Consider the following 3,901-nt stretch of genomic DNA (forward strand, 5'->3'; position numbering starts at 1 on the left):
TAACTTCTTATCTTCTTATCTTTTCAAAATTGATTTTCAAAATTTGTTTCAACTAACTAACTAACTTTTGTTTGTTTCTTATCTTTTTCAAAACCACCTAACTAACTCTCTCTCTCTCATTTTCGAAAATATCTTCCCTCTTTTTCAAAATTTATTTTTAATTAACTAATTATTTTAATTTTCGAAAATTACTAACCTTTTTCAAAAACTATTTTCAAAAATCACTAACTCTTTTTCAAAAATTATTTTCGAAAATCATCTTTCTCTCTCATCTCCTTCTATTTTATTTATTCATCAACTAACATCTCTCCATCACTCCCCAAAAATCCGAACCCTCTCTCTCTGAGTTCAGATTTTCTCTTCTTCTTTTCTTCTACTCACATAAGGGAACCTCTATGCTGTGGTAAAAAGGATCCCTATTATTGTTATTTTTCCGCGCCCTCTTCTTTGTCATATGAGCAGGAGCAAGGACAAGAATATTCTTGTTGAAGCAGATCCAGAACCTGAAAGGACTCTAAAAAGGAAACTAAGAGAAGCTAAATTACAACAATCCAGAGATAACCTTTCAGAAATTTTCGAACAGGAAGAGGAGATGGCAGCCGAAAATAATAATAATGCAAGGAGAATGCTTGGTGACTTTACTGCACCTAATTCCAATTTACATGGAAGAAGCATCTCCATTCCTGCCAGTGGAGCAAACAATTTTGAGCTGAAACCTCAGCTAGTTTCTCTGATGCAACAGAACTGCAAGTTTCATGGACTTCCATATGAAGATCCTTTTCAGTTCTTAACTGAATTCTTGCAGATCTGTGATACTGTTAAGACTAATGGAGTAGATCCTGAAGTCTACAGTCTCATGCTTTTCCCTTTTGCTGTAAGAGACAGAGCTAGAGTGTGGTTGGACTCTCAACCCAAAGACAGCCTGAACTCTTGGGATAAGCTGGTCACGGCTTTCTTATCCAAGTTTTTTCCTCCTCAAAAGCTGAGCAAGCTTAGAGTGGAGGTTCAAACCTTCAGACAGAAAGAAGGTGAATCCCTCTATAAAGCTTGGGAAAGATACAAGCAGCTGACCAAAAAGTGTCCTTCTGGCATGCTTTCAGAATGGACCATCCTGGATATATTCTATGATGGTTTATCTGAGCTATCAAAGATGTCATTGGATACTTCTGCAGGTGGATCCATTCACCTAAAGAAAACACCTACAGAAGCTCAAGAACTCATTGACATGGTTGCTAATAACCAGTTCATGTACACTTCTGAGAGGAATCCTGTGAGTAATGGGACGCCAATGAAGAAGGGAGTTCTTGAAATTGATACTCTGAATGCCATATTGGCTCAGAACAAAATATTGACTCAGCAAGTCAATATGATTTCTCAGAGTCTGAATGGAATGCAAGCTGCATCCAACAGTACTCAAGAGGCATCTTCTGAAGAAGAAGCTTATGATCCTGAGAATCCTGCAATAGCAGAGGTGAATTACTTAGGTGAACCTTATGGAAACACTTATAATCCATCATGGAGAAATCATCCAAATCTCTCATGGAAGGATCAACAAAAGCCTCAACAAGGCTTTAATAATGGTGGAAGATACAGGTTTAGCAATAGCAAGCCTTTTCCATCATCCACTCAACAACAGACAGAGAACTCTGAACAAAATACCTCTAAATTAGCAAACTTAGTCTCTGATCTATCTAAGGCCACTGTAAATTTCATGAATGAAACAAGGTCCTCCATTAGAAATTTGGAGGCACAAGTGGGCCAGCTGAGTAAAAGGATCAATGAAATCCCTCCTAGTACTCTCCCAAGCAATACAGAAGAGAATCCAAAAGGAGAATGCAAGGCCATTGAATTAATTACCATGGCCGAACCTGTAAGGGTGGGAGAGGACGTGAATCCCAGTGAGGAAGACCTCCTGGGACGCCCAGTGATCAATAAGGAGCTTCCCTCTGAGGAACCAAAAGAATCTGAGACTCATCTAGAGACCATAGAGATTCCATTAAACCTCCTTATGCCATTCATGAGCTCTGATGAGTATCCCTCTTCTGAAGAGAATGAGGATGTTACTGAAGAGCAAGCTGCCAAGTTTCTTGGTGCAATCATGAAGCTGAATGCCAAATTATTTGGTATTGAGACTTGGGAAGATGAACCTCCCTTGTTCACCAATGAACTAAGTGATCTGAATCAACTGACATTGCCTTAGAAGAAACAGGATCCTGAAAAGTTCTTAATACCTTGTACTATAGGCACCATGATCTTTAAGGCTCTGTGTGACCTTGGTTCAGGAATAAACCTCATGCCCCTCTCTGTAATAGAGAAACTGGGAATCTATGGGGTGCAAGCTGCTAAAATCTCATTAGAGATGGCAGACAATTCAAGAAAACAGGCTTATGGACAAGTAGAGGACGTGTTAGTAAAGGTTGAAGGCCTTTACATCCCTGCTGATTTCATAGTCCTAGACACTGGAAAGGAAGACGATGAATCCATCATCCTAGGAAGGCCTTTCCTAGCCATAGCAAGAGTTGTGATTGATGTGGACAGAGGAGAATTGATCCTTCAATTAAATAGGGACAACCTTGTGTTTACAACTCAAGGATCTCTCTCTGCATCCATGGAGAGGAAGCAGAAAAAGCTTCTCTCAAAGCAGAGTCAACCAAAGCCCCCACAGTCAAACTCTAAGTTTGGTGTTGGGAGGCCACAACTAACCTCTAAATTTGGTGTCAAACCCCCATATCCAAACTCTAAGTTTGGTGTTGGGAGGTCTCAACAAAGCTCTGCAACATCCTGTGAGGCTCCATGAAAGCCCACTGTCAAGCTATTGACATTAAAGAAGCGCTTGTTGGGAGGCAACCCAATGTTTATTTATCTAATTTTATTTTTGTTTTTCATGTTTTCTTAGGTTCATGATCATGTGGAGTCACAAAATAAACGAAAAATTTAGAAACAGAATCAAAAACAGTGGAAAAAAAATCACACCCTGGAGGAAGCACCTGTCTGGCATTCAACGCCAGAACAGAGCATGCTTCTGGCGCTGAACACCCAAAATGGGCAGTATCTGGGCGCTGAACGCCCAAAATGGGCAGCATCTGGGCGCTGAACGCCAGAATTACACCCTGGAGATGAGCTGGCGCTGAACGCCCAGAACAAGCATGGTTCTGGCGTTCAACGCCAGAAATGGGCAACAAATGGGTGTTGAACGCCCAAAATGGGCACCAACCTGGCGCTGAACACCCAGAGTTGTGTGCAAGGGCATTTTACATGCCTAATTTGGTGAAAGGTTGTAAATCCTTAAACATCTCAGGATCTGTGGACCCCACAGGATCATCTCAGGATCTGTGGACCCCACAGGATCCCCACCTACCTCCATTCACTCTCTTCTCTCTTCTCAATCATCCTCTATTCCCAATAAACACTCTTCCCCAAAACCCTTCACCTATCACCTCCATCCCTCTTCCCTATTAACCCTTCACCACTCACATCCACCCACTCTTCCCCATAAACCTACCCAATAAACTCCACCTACCTTCAAAATTCAAAATCAATTTCCCACCCAAACCCACCCATATGGCCGAACCTTAACCCCCCCCTCCCTTCCCTATATAAAGCCTTCCATTCTTCTTCATTTTCACACAACACAACCCTCTCTTTCCCTTCTTGGCCGAAACACACCTCCCCCCTCTTCTCCATATTTTCTTCTTCTTCTTCATCTAATTCTTTCTTTTCTTGCTTGAGGGCGAGCAATATTCTAAGTTTGGTGTGGTAAAAGCATAAGCTTTTTGTTTTTCCATTACCATTGATGGCACCTAAGACCGGAGAAACCTCTAGAAAAGGGGAAGGGAAGACAAAAGCTTCCACCTCTGAGTCATGGGAGATGGAAAGATTCATCTCAAGGGTATATAGCTCA

The 3,901-nt window shown here is 41.5% G+C and overlaps 1 non-coding gene across 1 annotated transcript; it reads right to left on the reverse strand.

Moving 5' to 3' along the window:
- Positions 1-988: 988 nt before the first annotated feature.
- Positions 989-1,092, reverse strand: LOC112731309 (small nucleolar RNA R71). The gene has a single exon (XR_003167093.1). It is a non-coding gene; the product is annotated as a small nucleolar RNA R71 (small nucleolar RNA).
- Positions 1,093-3,901: the final 2,809 nt, after the last annotated feature.

The sequence above is a fragment of the Arachis hypogaea genome, chromosome 12 (assembly GCF_003086295.3).
Source record: "Arachis hypogaea cultivar Tifrunner chromosome 12, arahy.Tifrunner.gnm2.J5K5, whole genome shotgun sequence".
NCBI classification, from domain to species: domain Eukaryota; kingdom Viridiplantae; phylum Streptophyta; class Magnoliopsida; order Fabales; family Fabaceae; genus Arachis; species Arachis hypogaea.